The following is a 19,691-nucleotide window of genomic DNA, read 5'->3' as shown; positions in this document are numbered from 1 at the left end:
CTTGATATGTTGTTTATAGAGCACTAGTTGTTTTAAACAAAATACAGTACTAAACTTCTGCCATTGATGAGTTGTACTGTTGTGCTGCCAAATATAGATTTCATTGAACCCTAGTTTTTGTATGTTTTGCTTATCCATCATCTACTGTAAACAAACATACTTCTCGTTCTTCAGTTCTTTAAATAGAGCAATATAATTAGTTGAATGGGCATTAATGTAATACAGATCTTCTTTATTGGTACAATTCCTGCTTTACTTTCTGTCCTCCAGTCATTGATTTGAATGGGGATTCCTGTTCTAGTCATTCTATTTCTATGAGTAGTGGATCCAATGCGTCATAAATCATGACATCTTACATAAAGGTGTCAGAAACCCATGCAGCGATTAGGACAGGGAGGCATCTTGGGACTAACTGCTTCTTCATGTCTCTTACAACTTAAGAGTTCTCAATAGCAGTTTCACGCTTGTTGCTCACTTTGACCTAATTCATGCAGAATGCTGGGCGCTCCACCCTGATTCCTGTACTGGATGATCCAGTGGAGTGCGAAAATCAAATCAAAGTTTATTTGTCACGTGCGCTGAATACAACAGGTGCTGACCTTACAGTGAAATGCTTAGTTACAGGCTCTAACCAATAGTGCAAAAAAGGTATTAGGTGAACAATAGGTAAGTAAAGAAATAAAACAACAGTAAAAAGACAGGCTATATACAGTAGCGAGGCTATAAAAGTAGCGAGGATACATACAGACACCGGTTAGTCAGGCTGATTGAGGTAGTATGTACATGTAGATATGGTTAAAGTGACTATGCATATATGATGAACAGAGAGTAACAGTAGCATAAAATAGGGGTTGGCAGGTGGAGGGACACAATTCAGATAGCCCGGTTAGCCAACGTGCGGGAGCACTCGTTGGTCGGGCCAATTGAGTAGTATGTACATGAATGTATAGTTAAAGTGACTATGTATATATGATAAACAGAGAGTAGCAGCAGTGTAAAAAGAGTGATTGGGGGGGGCACACAGTGCAAATAGTCCGGGTAGCCATTTGATTACCTGTTCAAGAGTCTTATGGCTTGGGGGTAAAAACTGTTGAGAAACCTTTTTGTCCTAGACTTGGCACTCCGGTACCACTTGCCATGCGGTAGTAGAGTCTATGACAGGGGTGGCTGGGGTCTTTGACAATTTTAGGGCCTTCCTCTGACACCACCTGGTGCAGAGGTCCTGGATGGCAGGCAGCTTAGCCCCAGTGATGTACTGGGCCGTACGCACTACCCTCTGTGTGCCTTGCGGTCGGAGGCCGAGCAATTGCCGTACCAGGCAGTGATGCAACCAGTCAGGATGCTCTCGATGTTGCAACTGTAGAACCTTTTGAGGATCTCAGGACCCATGCCAAATCTTTTTAGTTTCACTACACACCTGATGCAAATAATCAAAGCCTGATGATGAGTTTATGATTTGAATCAGATGTGTAGTGCTAGGGCAAAAACAAAAATGTACCCCCCTTTGGGTCCCGAGGACCAGGATTGAGAACCACTGATCTACACGCATCAGATCCATGGTGATGATATAGACTACACACACACACACACACACACACACACACACACACACACACACACACACACACACACACACACACACACACACACACACACACACACACACACACACACACACACACACACACACACACACACACACACACACACACACAGACACAGACACTCACGCACACACACACACACACACACACACACAGACACAGAGACCAGTGTAGAGCTTCTGTCAGATTTGTAGCAGTTAGCAATGAGATGAATTAAACTCGCTTTACACAGTTAAAAATGTCTTGTAAGACTGGCGACTGGACATCCGTTCACAAAAGCAGCTTTGTTCAATTGTAAGATAATGAATACAATGGCTTTATCCTCTGTTATTTTTCTCTCTAAACCACCACTTGATGCAATGCTTATTCAACACACAGTTTATGTGGATCATCCTTCTCCTCTGATTCTGTGATACGGCTGTTTGTTTTTCTGGCCCGTGGGAAGTCTGAGTGGCAGTTGAAGTGAAGTGTACATGTGTGTGTGTGTTTGTGTTTGTGTTTGTGCACATGCACATGCGTGTATGTGTGTGTGTGTGTGTGTGTGTGTGTGTGTGTGTGTGTGTGTGTGTGTGTGTGTGTGTGTGTGTGTGTGTGTGTGTGTGTGTGTGTGTGTGTGTGTGTGTGTGTGTGTGTGTGTGTGTGTGTGTGTGTGTGTGTGTGTGTGTGTGTGTGTGTGTGTGTGTGTGTGTGTGCGTTCCTGCATGCCTCTCCAAAACAATGTAGTCCATTGGTGAACAGTGGTCCAGAGCTGGGGATCGCTAGCCAGGCCTGTCAGAGGAGCAGCCTGTTCTCTCATCCTTGGTCTCCCAGTCCCGTTGAAAAGCCCCCTTTGTGCTGAGCCCAGATCACTTGTCACAATATTTGGTTGTGTATGTTTGCAGTCCTCCATCAGCACGGGAGGGATGGCTGAGATCGTAAGTGGCAGGATGATGGTAGTGGGGTTGGATAGGGATGACTGTGGGAATTCATACCTGATCCTAGATGTTTTCTTCATTCTCACATTACTCAACACTGTCCTCACTCCAGTTCATCATCCATAGGTATTCATGCTTAGCCTGGTTCCAGGTATGTTGTGCACACTGCACCAAACTCCTATGGTCATTGTCACACCAAATTAGCAAGACAGCACAAACAGATCTGGAAGTCATGCTAAACTGTCAAATGATAGAGACTGCTGCTGCATCAATTACTTTACCACATCCCCACCAATCATTGAAGAAGTCAGTCAGGTCCATTAAAGATTGATCTGTTATGGTACACTATAGTAGCTTGGCTAATGTGACTCACATGGTACACAGCGAGGGAGAGATGTGACACACTGGTCTGGACCATTTGTTGGTGCAAAATTCACACAGAAATTGGTGTGAGCTTTGATTCAAGTTCAAACAAGTTTTTTTCCCCGGGGGGGTTGAGTCCTCTCGCTGTTTGGATTTGAAAATCCAACAGTTGTATTGGAAGGGGGCGGCGCTCATGGGCTGTGTGTGGCTGTGCATTTGGGTGTTTGAGTGAGAAAGACACAGGGGAGAACCAATCAGTAAAAAAGCACATTCCCTTCATTACCAACGCATCGTGCCGACAACATCAAGGAGCCTTTCCAGACTCTGAAGTCAGGAAGACATCCAGTTAGGTGTCAGCCAGACTAACACTAGGTCACCAGTCATAGACCATGGAGCACCAGTCCCCACAGAGCATCAGTCACAGACCATGGAGCACCAGTCACCACAGAGCACCAGTCACCACAGAGCACCAGTCATAGACCATGGAGCACCAGTCACCACAGAGCACCAGTCACCACAGAGCACCAGTCATAGATCATGGAGCACCAGTCCCCACAGAGCACCAGTCATAGACCATGGAGCACCAGTCACCACAGAGCATCAGTCACAGACCATGGAGCACCAGTCACCACAGAGCACCAGTCATAGACTATGGAGCACCAGTCACCACAGAGCACCAGTCATAGATCATAGAGCACCAGTCACCACAGAGCATCAGTCATAGACCATGGAGCACCAGTCACCACAGAGCACCAGTCATAGACCATGGAGCACCAGTCACCATCGAGCACCAGTCATAGACCATGGAGCACCAGTCACCATGGAGCACCAGTCACCACAGAGCACCAGTCATAGACCATGGAGCACCAGTCACCACAGAGCACCAGTCATAGACCATGGAGCACCAGTCACCATGGAGCACCAGTCACCACAGAGCACCAGTCATAGACCATGGAGCACCAGTCACCACCGAGCACCAGTCATAGACCATGGAGCACCAGTCACCATGGAGCACCAGTCACCACAGAGCACCAGTCATAGACCATGGAGCACCAGTCACCACAGAGCACCAGTCATAGACCATGGAGCACCAGTCACCATGGAGCACCAGTCACCACAGAGCACCAGTCACCATGGAGCACCAGTCACCATGGAGCACCAGTCACCACAGAGCACCAGTCACCATGGAGCACCAGTCACCACAGAGCACCAGTCACCATGGAGCACCAGTCACCACAGAGCACCAGTCATAGACCATGGAGCACCAGTCACCATGGAGCACCAGTCACCACAGAGCACCAGTCACCACAGAGCACCAGTCATAGACCATGGAGCACCAGTCACCACAGAGCACCAGTCACCACAGAGCACCAGTCATAGACCATGGAGCACCAGTCACCACAGAGCACCAGTCATAGACCATGGAGCACCAGTCAACATGGAGCACCAGTCACCACAAAGCACCAGTCATAGACCATGGAGCACCAGTCACCACAGAGCACCAGTCATAGACCAAGGAGCACTAAGACCAAGGAGCAATAAAACCTGTTTATTAAACACAGTGACAGCTCTATTGTTGTCAGTTTGTTCTATCCTCATTAGAGTCAACCTGACAATATTTGTATTGGCTTCAGCATTATCCTATCTGTTTATTATCCTACCCAAATTTGCTCCCACTCTACACACAGTCTGAAGACACAGGCATGCTTTCTAAGTTTAGACTGCTGTAAAAGACTCTCTCTCCTCCAGTAACCCAAGACTTACGGTACTGTCCCAGGGTGTGTCCAAAATGGCGTCCTATTCCCTAGAGCCTTGATCAAAAGTTGTGCACTATCTAGGGAATAAGATGCCATTTCGAAAGCAGCCCAGTGACCCTTCAGACAGACATGTCCTGTGGCGTCCCAGACACATTGACGGGTGCTCAGCCATCAAACAAAGACCAGGAGCCTGGAGAAAGCAGGGAGCTCCAGTTGACAGCCATTACGGGCAGAGCAGTGAGAGGCCCAAGAGAAGGCCCTAGCCCTGGGGACGAGGGAGACATACCAGCCCAAGCCTGGTTGTCTGTCTGGTGAGAAAGGGGGGCGAAACCTGGTTTTGGTTTTGTGTGTGTGTGTGTATGTGTGTGTGTGTTTGAGGTGTGTTTGAGAGGTGTGTTTGATTATTGATCTTGGGATGAACTTGGATCCAAGTTTTTTGATTGTGAGAGTCATGGCTGCCATGTGTCCGATTCAAACACTGCACTCTGAAACCATGACCTCTGTCTGTTTTGCGCTGATAAAGTAAACAGGCTTGTGTTTAGTCTGAGTCTAATATAAAATGAAATATAATCTGTGAATATCCCTGATAACAAGATGTCTGCTGAGATGACAGTCAAGGCCTAGCAAAGGTCAACATCTGATCATACAACTCTGATTATACAACATCATACAACATCGAAAGGTATGGCTATTGTAGTGCGTCACCTTAGAACCTACAATACATCACAGTGCTCTCCCTGACTTCCAGGCCAATATCTTGAATTGGAATTGGTCCAGTCTACTTTCTGTGGTGTCCTTTAAGGCCATTGTCTAACCTGTAGCCACAAAGCTCTGAATGGTCTGTGAGAGAGTTTTAATAAAAGGCTCTGTCCAGGGCTGGGCTGTCATTGCTGCCTATGTTACCTACAGTATGTTAACACAGCCTGGCAGGGAATGGCTGACCATGCTTACATAAGACCTCCTCTCTCTCTCTCTCTCTCTTTCCCTCCCAGTCACTCTCCAGGCAATATAGAGAGGGCGAGAGAGAGAGGTAGATCGAGGTAGAGAGAGGGAGATCGAGGTAGAGAGAGGGAGAGCGAGGTAGAGAGAGGGAGAGCTAGGTAGAGAGAGGGAGAGCGAGGTAGAGAGAGGGAGAGCGAGGTAGAGAGAGGGAGAGTGAGGTAGAGAGAGGGGTGGTGGAGAAAAAGGGAGAGATTGGGAGAGAGAGGATTAAAGAGAGAGAGAGAAGAGGGAGGAGAGAGGGGACAAGTTGGCAGTGATCAAGAATGAAATTAATATTCTGTTCAAGGACAGACACAGAGAAAAAAGACCCACTGGGTAGAGTGGGTAGTTTGTGTGAGAGTTTGTGTGAGAGCAGAGGACTACTCTCTCTCTCTGTGTCATCACATACACGATTGGCTGGCTACACTGCATCACTGATATCGCCTGAGAGTAGACTCCACTAAAAACCTGCATCACAAATGAATCAGTGTTTTATTCATTAACAACGTAAACACATACACACATACAGGTGTGGGATCTTAATTTGACCTATATTTTTTGACAGCAAAATAATCCTGCAGCAACAGGATTTGAACGTTTAGTCCATAATGTTGCTTGATCGGTTGTTAGGCTATTAGCTGGCAAAAAGTAAGCTACATGAAAGGTGCAATACTGTTAATATAACTGTGTGTTAGTGTGGGTTTTCAGTGAATTCTCAGCAACAAAATAGTGATCAAATTAATATCCTAAATCTGTACAGGTCAAAGTGTTTCCATTATGTCATCAACCTCATGACATCTCCAGACGATGCATCCATCGCCTATATGGAAGTGAAGTGACTCAACATACCGCCTAACCTGACATCATGGATCAAGCGTCTCAGACTAGGAAAGCTGATTTAGAATCAGGTCTTCCTCTATCCATATAATCTTATTCATTATGATCTTAAAGGTTAAACTGATCCCAGAGATGCTAAATGAATATGGAATTGTTCCTCTCCATTCTAGGCCTATCATTCCAGTAAGCTTATTCCTCATCATGTCCTGAGTTGATATTAGCATTGACATGTTTATTGATGTGATTCACCTGTAATTCATTTAGGAGAATGGAACAAGATAATGACACAGTGACTCAGCTTCAGTCATTAGGTTGGATTAGACAGGGCATAACCCTATTATCATTCCCCTGCTGTCTCTGTCTCTGTACACACGCCATCTGCAAATAAACCTACATGGTATCTCTCCTTTATTTTGACTCATTGTTAGTCAGACATGCGCCAATGGATTTCTGTGAACAATGTGTGCTGTACTAGGAAAAGCAGTTGAAAAAGACGGGCACAGTCTGTGTGTGTGTGTGTGTGTGTGTGTGTGTGTGTGTGTGTGTGTGTGTGTGTGTGTGTGTGTGTGTGTGTGTGTGTGTGTGTGTGTGTGTGTGTGTGCTTTTGCATGCATGCTGTGTCTGTCTGTCTGTCTGTCTGTGCAGTATTCCACCATGTTTCTCTGTGTTCCCAGTGGAGTGAGGTCACCAAAGTTGTCTCAGCCAACAGGGCTGTGGATCCTCACGCAGCCAGCGGCAGGATGATATGGTTGCCATGGTGACTGATTAAAGCCCTGTTTGTCAGTCAGCGGAGTAGTGCCTTGAGTTGAAGCAGACGGTCAGCCTGTGATTGACCGGCTGAGAGAGGCACAAAGACATAAAGCTTTGGCTTAGTACATAGAACACACAAACAAATACACACATATGCACATACATACAGTATACATATAGTATACATATAGTATACATATCATTGTAACGACTGTCTTCGGGTGAAAGAGAGGAGGACCAAGATGCAGCGAGAATATCATCCATATTTAATGGGAAATACTTAAACACCGAACAAAACAACAAACCCGACAAAAAGGAACGAAGACGATACAGTCCCGTAACGTGAACACTAAACACTGGTACACTGGAACAGGAACAATCACCCACAAACCAACAGTGCAAACAGGCTACCTTAATATGGTTCCCAATCAGAGACAATGCAAAACACCTGCCTCTGATTGAGAACCATATCAGGCCAATTGACAAACCTACACATAGAAACACATAACATAGACTACACCCACCCAGCTCACGTCCTGACCAACTAAACAAAGACTAAACAAAGGAAATAAGGTCAGGAACGTGACAATCATGCATAGCACACACACACATGCCCTAGCAAAACCACCCCAACACACAAGCAAGCACACATGACAGGATATATAGCCTGTCAAAATAAACGCCTGCTTCAACTGTATCCGGCGATTTATTTCGAATTATTGATATTGAATGAGGGGCTCTTAACTGCACCGTATTACTGTAGTTATATTGGATAGTAAGAACATGGACCCCCGTACTCCATCCACTGCTTGTTTGTAGAGTGAGACAGAAAGAGCGTCTATAAATCCTACTAAGACCACTCTCCTGTCCTGTCCCAACCTTGCTCTGCCACTGCCCTGAGGAGGAATACCAAAATGAACCGAACAGCTGCTCCTTATTCCATTAGTGTTCCGACGCCTATCTCTGCTTCTGCTGCTGGTTGAGTTAAACTAATGCATCCTGATCAATACCCTGTAATGGGTTCTGCACGCTGGGAACAGCATGTGCTCTGAGTCTCTCTCTGTGCTCAACCATAAGACTGGTGGGAATCAGAGGGTCATATTCATTAGGGTGCACCGTAGAAAAACGTTTTGTTATTGAAAAAATTAAAGTTCAAGTAGTTCAAGTCTGTTTTCTTTCATTTGGTTCCTAATAATACAACCCAGGATACTGAATGTGGGTAGAGGACACACCACAGAAAAACATAGAACTATGAAATAGTTATTTAGAATACAGTGATGTTTTTGGTCACAATGACCTTCATCCGACACCAGGAGAACCATACAAGCTTTCTCAGTTACCCTGAACTTTTTGACACCTGACTACTGAGCAGGACCTTTGACCCCTCCATCTAGGAGCATAACTGTAGAAGGCCTCAGTTACCATGAACTCCTCGACACCCTCAGTCATTTTGTACAGGACTTATATTTAGGTATGGACCGTCCAACGTGGAGAGGTTACTCATCCAAGTCAGAACCACTTACCACAACCTTTGACCCCTCTGTCTTGAATAGGGTATATCTATTATTCCATCAGGCCAGATGTACCAATACCAGAGACCCATTAAAGGACTTAGGCCATGTGAGGATTGTGCCCAGTAAAGCCGTTCCAAGATCTTTATTGCTGTCTCAGCCCTGCCCTGCCACAACGCTTGTCTGTCTACTTAGCACAGCCCTTAGAATGACTGGGACTGACTCTTTCCTGTCTCCACTCTCTTCCCCTCTCTCTCTCTCTTCCTGTCTGTCTGTCTGTCTGTCTCACTGTCTCTTTCTCTCTCTCTCTCTCTCTCTCTCTGGGCTCCTCAGACAGACTAGAGTTGATTATAGCGTGTTGTCTCAGGTTTAGTCTGGATAGCACAGGAGGAAATTAAATGTTCACGTTACAGGTCAGCCTGGATACACGTTGCTTAATATATTGATGGGATTCTGGCAACGAGTTACAATTTCAGAGAAACTGCATCTATTATGTCCTAATTCTGAAATCCCAGTGTACATACATATCTGATGGATGACTTAAATGACATAAGAACTGGTGGAATTTGTTTTAGTTTGAATAGATGATCTTCTAAAACATGTGTTTAATTGTTGACTACCAGGAAGTATATCATTCATATTTGTGAGATGAGTTCCTCATGTCATAGGAGTGTTTGTTTAGCTTTAGTGATACCTTCTGTCCATAATGCTCCCATTAATGATGAAATGTCTATGGGCCATGCCAGAGAACTCAGTCACACCAAACTTGTCAGCCCACATTGGTTTGGAGACTGAAGAAAAACAGCAGGTTGAAGGAGGGAAGGGTCACGTTGCATCATGTACTAATCCCTATGTCTCGCTCTATTGCGCCCTCTTAGTCTAATGAGCATTAAGAGGTTACGGCCAGGATGACCCCAAACCCCTTGTCACTAATTCAGACTGTTTGGCAATTACATCTACATCTGCTTTTTTATTTCTTTGTTTTTTAGTGTGTGTGTGTGTGTAAGTAACACATGGTGACTGCAGCAGTACCCTTGCTCTCCGCTCTGCAGTGGACAGTCCCAGCAGCAGGCCTGTGCAGTGTGCTCTCCATGCTCAGTGGCCCGTGACAGAGCTCCTGATGACTTGCCCATGATGAGCATGCCCATTAGTATCACTGCTGTTATTATCACACCAGCCCTTTATGATGCACCAGCCTGGTCGCCCAGAGAGGGGCATGGCCATGTACATCAGACATGACAGACAGGGAGTGCAGCCATTAATTAACAAGCTAAGCCAGGCAGTGTCTCCCTATAGTTCCTATGTGGCCTACAAATCCCCCACAGAATACAACACTCTGGAGGCCCATTGTAGCACAGGTTCTGGGGTAACGCAGGGTCTCACAGCATATTGTCACACCGTTGCATTCCTGATTTGTCAGAGAGCTGGCTTAAACATGTATTAGTCAGACCTCTGTAAATACATAGTAGTGAGGATAGCCTGGTTGTGTTGCTCTGAGGCAAGGCTGCATGGTATCATGCTGTGTGAGGGCCTTTTGTGGCGGTTGTGTGTTCATGTGCATGTGTGTGTGTTCATATGTATTTGTGTGTGTGTGTGTGTGTATGTGTGTGTTCTGTTCCAATCTGCTTTTCATTGGACCATTAGATCCCTTTGGCTGTAATGATGTTCACGCTATAGCTTGTTTCCTCTCATAACTTTGGGGATACGTAAGGGGTTCAATCTTGATATGTTGTTTATAGAGCACTAGTTGTTTTAAACAAAATACAGTACTAAACTTCTGCCATTGATGAGTTGTACTGTTGTGCTGCCAAATATAGATTTCATTGACCCCTAGTTTTTGTATGTTTTGCTTATCCATCATCTACTGTAAACAAACATACTTCTCGTTCTTCAGTTCTTTAAATAGAGCAATATAATTAGTTGAATGGGCAATAATGTAATACAGATCTTCTTTATTGGTACAATTCCTGCTTTACTTTCTGTCCTCCAGTCATTGATTTGAATGGGGATTCCTGTTCTAGTCATTCTATTTCTATGAGTAGTGGATCCAATGCGTCATAAATCATGACATCTTACATAAAGGTGTCAGAAACCCATGCAGCGATTAGGACAGGGAGGCATCTTGGGACTAACTGCTTCTTCATGTCTCTTACAACTCAAGAGTTCTCAATAGCAGTTTCACGCTTGTTGCTCACTTTGACTTAATTCATGCAGAATGCTGGGCGCTCCACCCTGATTCCTGTACTGGATGATCCAGTGGAGTGCTAAAAGAGATGTCAGGAGAGCTTCGTGTAGTGAGAGGCCTTTCCTCTACACCAGTGGTTCTCAATCCTGGTGCTGGGGACACAACATTTTTGTTTTTGCCCTAACACTACACACCTGATGCAAATAATCAATGCCTGATGATGAGTTTATGATTTGAATCAGATGTGTAGTGCTAGGGCAAAAACAAAAATGTACCCCCCTTTGGGTCCCGAGGACCAGGATACAGATCCATGGTGATGATATAGACTACCCACACACACACACACACACACACACACACACACACACACACACACACACACACACACACACACACACACACACACACACACACACACACACACACACACACACACACACACACACACACACACACACACACACACACACACACACACACACACACACACACACACACACACACACACACACACACACACACAGAGAGACCAGTGTAGAGCTTCTGTCAGATTTGTAGCAGTTAGCAATGAGATGAATTAAACTCGCTTTACACAGTTAAAAATGTCTTGTAAGACTGGCGACTGGACATCCGTTCACAAAAGCAGCTTTGTTCAATTGTAAGATAATGAATACAATGGCTTTATCCTCTGTTATTTTTCTCTCTAAACCACCACTTGATGCAATGCTTATTCAACACACAGTTTATGTGGATCATCCTTCTCCTCTGATTCTGTGATACGGCTGTTTGTTTTTCTGGCCCGTGGGAAGTCTGAGTGGCAGTCGAAGTGTGTGTGTGTGTGTGTGTGTGTGTGTGTGTGTGTGTGTGTGTGTGTGTGTGTGTGTGTGTGTGTGTGTGTGTGTGTGTGTGTGTGTGTGTGTGTGTGTGTGTGTGTGTGTGTGTGTGTGTGTGTGTGTGTCACACACCAGTAGGGCAGAAGGGAGTTGTAACAGAGATCCACACACACTGACATTTTTCCTTCAGAGCCTGAGTGGAATGTGAGCCCACTACCACCCACTCACACGTTAGAGAGGACAGCAAAGCCCTACCGACTCCCAATATGTAAAGCAATATGGCTGGGGAGGCAGGCCTGGCATCAAGGCTGGCTATGTCAAGGCTTGGTTTATCGACATACAATATATAAAAAGGATACTAGGCTCTCTGACAAAAAAATAATCTATCCAGATACAAACAAATGCTTTGCAGAACCTTGCAGAACCCACCATCCTAATAAATGCTTTGCAGAACCCATCTTCCTAATATTCAGTTGCACCGACGCCCTTTGCCATCAGAACAGCCTCAGTTCATCGGGGCATGGACTTTACAAGGTGTTGAAAGCGTTCCACAGGGATACTGGTCCATGTTGACTCCAATGCTTCCCACAGTTGTGTCAAGTTGGCTGGATGTCCTTTGGGTGGTGGACTATTCTTGATACACAAGGGAAACTGTTAAGCGTGAAAAACCCAGCAGTGTTGCAGTTCTTGACGTGCCTGGCACCTACTACCATTCCACGTTCAAAGGCACTTAAATCTTTTGGCTTGCCCATTCACCCTCTGAATGGCACACAGACACAATCCATGTCTCAATTGTCTCAAGGCTTAAAATTCCTTCTTTAACCTGTCTCCTCCCCTTAATTTACACTGATTGAAGTGGATTTAACAAGTGACATCAAAAAGGGATCATTGCTTTCACCTGGATTCACCTAGTCAGGAAAGAGCATGTTTTGTATACTCAGTGTATATGCCTACCATTGACTTTTAATATTGTGATCAAGAGGGTCATTCATTTACAGTTTATTCATAGATTTTATATTATTATATCAACTTCATCAAAACCATAGAGTGTGTGTGTGTGTGTGTGTGTGTGTGTGTGTGTGTGTGTGTGTGTGTGTGTGTGTGTGTGTGTGTGTGTGTGTGTGTGTGTGTGTGTGTGTGTGTGTGTGTGTGTGTGTGTGTGTGTGACCAACAGGATGGACCAAGGGCTAAGTGCTTCGACTGCTGAGGCGATTGTCTAATGTTGGATGGTCTGTACAGTTCTAACATTACCTCTCTCTGTGACAACAAACTAGAACGTAACGCAAAGGCCTTCAATCTAAACGCAAAACAAGCGTTTATTTAGTGTGACAAATGATTTTAAAGAAACATCACATTGTAGAATATACTGTAGTAATGTTTCCTTAATCTTAAATTGAATTCCACTTCCATATTGTTCGTCTGTCTGCCTTGGAGAAATGGACAGCCTTGTCCACAGACACAGTATGTTTTATTAATGGGGCCTAACAGTCCACCTGCCTGGCTACAGTACTGCATTAGAAGTAAAAAAGGGCTGCATAATACAGAACTATGAAGTGCTACGTTTGAGCGACCTCTCTGATTGGCTGTGACGGTCACTGTCCCAACAAGACCCTAGCCAGATCTAGCCAATCAGGAGACTGTATGTTCACTCTGGTAAACACAGATCAGAGATAACCAGACAGTTAATTAATTGTTTACTGAAAACCCTGGGAAGTTTAGCTAAACCTTATTCTAGAGTACACTGTTGTTTTGTGTATGTCTGTGTGGAGTGATCCTGATCTTGGGAAAACTGTTTTATTTGTTGTTGTGGTTATCAAGCTTGATTGCAGCCAGAGCTGATGGATCTGGCAGTGAATCACTAACATATCTCCATGTCTTTGGAGAATAGTGGAACCACATGTTGTTGACTAAATCTATTGATTATTATTATTTGCTTCGATTCAAAGCTACAGAAAGGAATGTCATTCGTCCATTACAGTATTGCATGTATACTGTAGGAAGCAAAAACGGTATTGAATGTGTATTTTACTATGAAGAATTGCATATGGATGCTCTGAGAGTAAGTGTGTTCCTGGCAAAGACAACACAATGACCTTACCGATGTCCCAGAAACACTTCACGTCTCCTCCCTGGTTTGGCAGACTGGACCAATCACAGACCATTATCTTTGCATCAGTGTCTGTGGTCTGGTTCATTCAGGGTGTACCCTGGACCACGATCACAGTTTACATATGTCATCATTTGGAGGGACAGTGAAATAGACAAAGAGCCCCTCTTTCCCAGATGGAGTGTAAAATACTCTCAACCCTCTTTCCAAATGATTTTGTTGCTGCCATGAACAGTGGAATGAATGTTCTTTCCCAGCTTCCCAGCCACTAGCTAACTGCGCTCCAATTGCTAGCTGCGCTTGGTCCAAGCCTCAAGACCAATTTTCTTGACTGTAAAATGGCTGAAACTGTAAAGCAGGTTGTTATCATTATGTAATCATGGCACTTATGCTGATCCAGCAGCCTGCCCTATGACGGTCACTCGGGTTTCTTGCTTGTATTCCTCTTCAACTGCGGCTCTGGCAAGTTTATTTTTATGATAAAGGTAAGTGTGCAGTAATCTGTTCATTCAGGAAATTAATCTGGACCACGTATTGTTAGACACGGTTTATCAGCGAATGCAAGGACAATCAATGCTGTTATACCCTACTGCGAACAGAGGTCTTGGTCTGTGCTACAGAGTGTATAGACTCAATGAGTTCTGTAATAGGTGAGATCTGTCAAAGGAATATTATAATATGCATTGTCAGGGTGTGTATGTGCTTGAGCATGTGATGTATTGTTTATCATTCACAGACAGGTATCTAATGTGCATTGTTCAAGTGTTTGCATTTGCATTTGCACGCAGCGTAGAATATCACACATAGCTTTGAATGAAAGAACAGCAGTGCATCTGTCTGGTTTCTCCGGCGATCTATATATAGCCTCTCTCCCAGTAAGCCTGTGTAAGGCCCGCGGGTCAAGCTGCCATATATGGGACCAGTGGTATGTCTTATTGAACATGTGTTATTTCTGTACCCTGCAAGCTTGGAGCACTGGGGGTACATTTTGTGCCCTCCCCATTACAAAGCCCAGTTCAGTAGTAGTAGACAGACAGATACTTCTCAGATCTGTCAGTCAAGTCCTCCCTGTTGCCTTGGTGCATTAGCTCCAATTACCCCACCCCTCCTCAAGACTTCCCATTGTGTGTTTCTTTACAGGCGGCCCGGGAGCCCTCCCTTTGTGAGCCAGTGGGTGTGTGACGTCACCGCTGAGAGGAGGGGCCCCCTTTCCCCTGTCTGGCCAATCCTCAAGCTCGGCGACTAGGTCACGTAAGAATCCCCCCTTTCAGGTTGCCATGGTAACATGCACTGGACCAGGCAGCATCTTGCTGTGGTGAGAAGGGAAGACAAGAAAGGAGAGATAGAGGGAGAGAACGAGAACAAACCACAGACAGAGGAAACACCTAAGCTCTTCAGCTGCTGCGCCTCTTCCCTCTGTAAGTAGTCTCACCACTCTCTCCTACACATCCAGCACACTGAATTCATATTTGCTGCATGACTGATATTGTGAGTTTATCATTAGCAATGTCATACCTGGTAGATGCCTTTGAAGATTGCAGGGATGACATTGTGCATGTTTCCTTTGTTACATGTGGAATGTGTGTAGAGCTGTCTACCTTACGTGAGTCATTTGTTTGCAGGAGTCAGTGAGATCTCACAGTTGTTCTGTGTTTGTAATTTACAGATCTTCAATGGAAAAGAGATGTCGTAAAAAAAACAAAAAAGGGGTGGTTTGGTTAGAGTGCAATTAGAGACAGTTAAATAATGTCACCTGCAGAGATCTATGTGGATCCCTCTCTGATGTTTCTTAATGACTGTTATCCTCACAGTAGGTTGTGAAACTCCTCTTTTCTATGAGCTCTCTTTATTAGCTCCTCACCCAGCAAGGTTTCTCCCTCTGTCTCAAGTAAATTGGAGTCAGTCGATATCCTCGGGCCCACTGTGGTTAGTTTAATTAGCAAACCCCTGCAAATAAACTAGGGCAACCTGTTCCGACAGGAGGCCCCTCATATGTGAAATGTCCTTGGAGGGAGGATGGAGACAATTATGTTATCCTTCCCTATGGGAAGCACTACAGGTTTCTTCAAAGTCAAGCGGTTGTTGTCGTGGCTGAATGTATTTTTGGTCCTATGGAGTGACCTTGTCCTGTGCTGTGATGTGACAGGTGTGGTGTGGTAATTTGGTCATAATGCAATCAGTATTTAACCTAAGATATGTGAGAGCAGCAATTTGAAATGTTGTGAACCCTTGCCAATGAATATGCTGTTGTAGGGTTGTTTCATAGCATTACATAGCAAAACATTGTCATAAAAGATCATTATTGCATTATTATGCAGCAATCTATGCAGCAATCTACACACAGTAATTTCATTTATTGGACAGCAGGATTTTTCATAGAAGCTGTTTTATCCCCTAATCGGGTAACTATCATAGCTCTGTAAATAGGAACTAATGTAATCGGGAAGATCAGAGTTGTATGTTTACTTGACTTTACATTACTGAACTGGCTACTGTTTTAGCTGGACTGAGAGTCAGTGTGTGAGTTTTTGTAGACCCAGGAGCCCATGTGCCTGCCATTGTACTGTCTAACTAAACTTCTATTAGATCATCTGCATGATAAGAAATTCATGGAGGCAGCAGTGTGTGGGACCACGGGTTCTATTTTGAGAGCAGTGTGTGACTATGAAAAAAACTTCCAGAATATGTTGTAATGATAAGGCTTCGCGCTGTACGGTTGTTTCCGAGTGCTCTAAAGAAAAAAACGAGTTCAGATTCGATAGCGCCCTGGTTGCACCATTACTACAACGAAAATGGATTGCTTCTACCCCAACCAGGTCAAAAGATCTGGATCTGACCCATATTAAAGGCGCTACATTTTTATCTTACTGTAGCTGATCGCAGGGACCGCATTTTACATACATGTCGTGGCCCGTTCTAAAACTACTTGCGAGTCGTTAACCGTTTACACTTTGTTCAGTTGTTACCTCATTGGCTAGCTAGCTGACAACCTGGTAACTTCACCAGTATATCCAAACATTTGGAGGCACGTAAAGAAAGGAAAGGGCTAGCTTCTTCAGGAGATAAATGATCATAGCAATGAATTAATGACAGATCTCTTGCATGTCGTCATCGCAAGAACGTTTTTAAAGACAGTGTACAATTTCAACGTAATGCATCACAAGAGAAAGGTGTATTTGCAGACCGCAATTAGGGGCCTTTTCTGATATAGGCGTTTCTTGATATCAAGTTACACCCATTGATGCTCGTCATTGGTCGTGGCTGTGTCTTTCGCATCAAGGACAACAGTTGTGAACCAACTGGAATTTTAGCTAAACCTAACCCTAACAGCTAATTATGCTTGTCCGAAAATGTCGTCGGAGGCGCCATATGGATGGTGTGACGCAATTGATGAGGCACGCAGAGGCCCAATTGAGCTCTTTTGCACGCCCCTCAAATTGTGTAACAATGCGGATGGCTCTGTACAGCTCTGCATTGACATGATTGGTTGACGGTAGGGCGGGAGGTCCTGTATAAATACAAACTCACTTCCTTGACAACTTCCTTCACAACAGCTCTGCGCTGGTCAGCGATGCCCTGAAAGGCGCTACATGGTCAATCTGACGTCTGCATTGGCGGTGCAGCAGAGAAGCCCAGTAGGAAATTAGTGCTTTTACACAATGTAAAACCTAATATTCCACAAATAACGTTGTTATTTCAATGACAGGTATTCATATCAACATTTTAACTTTTATAATAAACGTATGTCTATACAGTGTTACATATTAGTTTAGTACATATTAGTTTCTAGGGCACAAAATAAGCTAGAATTCATATAGGCCCAATATAGGCTGTATCTCTATTAATTTAAAAAATCGTATTTTCTGATACTCCTAAATTTCATGTGGTACTCTACCTTTTTGAAGTTGCAAGCACCAGTGCTACCAATGTTTAATGTAGAGCCCTGTGTGTGATATCATTTTGCTTTTGTAAGAGGCATTTTTCTTCATGCTTTTTCCAGTGGATTTAAAAAAAATTGACCCTGAAATGTTTTCTATTTTTAGTGCTTACTTGTGAGGTGACAGTTTTATCACTTTGGGTGGTGGTTGTCAGATACCATAGGCATTTAGTGTATTATAGCATAGTTACCTGGTCATATATCTTTTCTCTCTTACTTTATGGTTATTAGAATTTAAAGCCAGGGCCATATTTTCAGCTTAACACATATTTCTTACATCAGCTGTCCACTGATATAACAGATAACAATGTCAATACCATAAGAAAGCCACCAGGTTGGTGGCAAGGTAATTACAAATTAGCCTCTCACACACATGCCACGTAGCGTCGAGTCAGCATTTCAAGTTGAAGTTCGTGCTGTATCAATTTCAGTGGCAGAGATAGAGAACCTTTATCTATCTGCTCTGTACATTGAAGTCAGCTTGGCTGTCCACTGTGTCCAATGATAGGAGGTGACAGGAGAGTGTCTGCCTTTCTGAGACATAGAGAGAGAGCAGCCAGAGTCTCTAATGTGCAGAAAGCTGATAGTGGGTTTGTGTGTGTGTGTGTGTGTGTGTGCGTGCGTGCATATTCATGTGTGTGTGTGTGTGTGTGTTACAGGGTCGCCTCCTGCCAGCATAATCAATTTGTAAGTCGCTCTGGATAAGAGCGTCTGCTAAATGACTTAAATGTAAATGTAATAATAATACACTCCGGTTTGCACACAATCCCCCTGAACACTCATGTTAGAACAGATAAGGGCCTATTTTTGACACATTTATCTGGGCTTTATCTCAACAAGTCACATCGTAGAGCAGTTTCTGTGTTCTGATCCTCCCTGTCCTTTGTGAACATTTGTACATTTGCAACCAAAGTCACTGATACAGAAGTGTTTCTTATTAAGGGGCAGCCAGCATGAAAGTTTATTTTGATTGCCTATTTTCTGCATAAGTCCCATCAGGTAGCCTGATTTCAGATCAAATTCAATTCTATTGGTCGCAGAACTAACCCAAGATAGACCACAGCCTGTCATTTCCAATGGGAGCAGATTATTCATAGTGGGCAGAACAAGCAAGGATGTGGGCAGAACTAAGCAGGAGCTAGCGAGAGCCTATTGGCGTGTTCTAGTAAATATTTGCATATTTCTGTTAGGGAAAGCCTACTCTGTTTAGTGCGCGTGTGTAATAACTACATTTGCCATTGCACTCCTTCTAAACATTGCCATTTTTTTAAACTTTGGCAAAGGGTAAAGTCTATAAAACTTAGTCCACTATGTTCATAACATAGTCTGGTTTTGGAAACAGAAAACTGTATTGAGATCGAATGTTTCATCAATCAGAAAATTAGCAGAATGTCAGCCAAAATCCATCTCGCTCCATCTTCTCCCGCTGCTGGCCACTGGGCTTCCTCTCACCACCATATTTGGTAGTGAGAGGAAATGCCACCCGGATGCTTCACATTTATAGATCCAGCAAAACAGTGCAGTATACCTAACAATACACACAATACACACAAATCAAAACAATTTTGAGAAAGAAATAAAGAAATATCTGAACAAGCAATGTCAGGGTCCGGAATATACAGTATATATATATATATACAGTATATCACAAAAGTGAGTACACCCCTCACATTTCTGTAAATATTTGAGTATATCTTTTCATGTGACAACACTGAAGAAATGACACTTTGCTACAATAAAGTAGTGAGTGTACAGCTTGTATAACAGTGTAAATTTGCTGTCCCCTCAAAATAACTCAACACACAGCCATTATTGTCTAAACCGCTGGCAACAAAAGTGAGTACACCCCTAAGTGAAAATGTCCAAATTGGGCCCAATTAGCCATTTTCCCTCCTGGGTGTCATGTGACTCG

At 44.0% G+C, this 19,691-nt stretch overlaps 1 protein-coding gene across 13 annotated transcripts in view; it reads left to right on the top strand.

The window, feature by feature from the left end:
- The window catches only part of LOC139583966 (protein-methionine sulfoxide oxidase mical3a-like), a 155,487-nt gene that overhangs the window by 16,227 nt on the left and 119,569 nt on the right, over positions 1-19,691 (top strand). For all 13 annotated transcript variants that reach the window (XR_011676653.1, XR_011676652.1, XM_071415431.1 and 10 more), the window contains exon 2: positions 14,983-15,260. The gene's annotated coding sequence lies outside the window, so the exon portion shown is untranslated. The remainder of the gene's footprint in view (positions 1-14,982; positions 15,261-19,691) is intronic.

Source organism: Salvelinus alpinus, chromosome 9 (assembly GCF_045679555.1).
Source record: "Salvelinus alpinus chromosome 9, SLU_Salpinus.1, whole genome shotgun sequence".
Lineage (NCBI taxonomy): Eukaryota > Metazoa > Chordata > Actinopteri > Salmoniformes > Salmonidae > Salvelinus > Salvelinus alpinus.
The sequence above is the reverse complement of the archived record's forward strand: the minus strand, read 5'-3'. Positions and strand labels throughout refer to the sequence as shown.